Below are 475 nucleotides of genomic sequence, written 5' to 3'. Positions count from 1 at the left end.
GGAGGGGAGGACTGGAAGACCCCAGAAGCTTGCTGGTGTGGAGTCTAGCTGAACCAGCGAGGTCCAGTGACAGAACTTGTCTCAAAAAATAAGGTGGAGAATAACTGAGNGAAAGAAACACCAACCTCTGACCTCCATGTGCATGGGCGACATGAGCACAAACACAAGGACACTTGCATACACATACTCATAAATAAATAGAAAAGTTATTTAAGGTGCCTATAGATANGTTCCTTTGTTGGGGTNTAAANATCCAAAACAATCCAAGCAGGTACAAGAGTCCACCCAAAGCAAGATCTTCATTTGAATTTGGCAGCAAAAATTGACCAGTCAGGAACAAGAGCACAGANTCTGTCTGATTGCGTCTTCGAACATCTTAGTAAGTAAGCAGATGGCAAAGATGTATTGCACTCAGACTGCTACTGATCAATCAGGGCCATAGAACAGACTCAGGAANTGNACTGNGACCCNANNC

The sequence above is a fragment of the Mus pahari genome, chromosome 2 (genome assembly GCF_900095145.1).
Source record: "Mus pahari chromosome 2, PAHARI_EIJ_v1.1, whole genome shotgun sequence".
Lineage (NCBI taxonomy): Eukaryota > Metazoa > Chordata > Mammalia > Rodentia > Muridae > Mus > Mus pahari.
Note: the sequence above shows the minus strand (reverse complement) of the source record.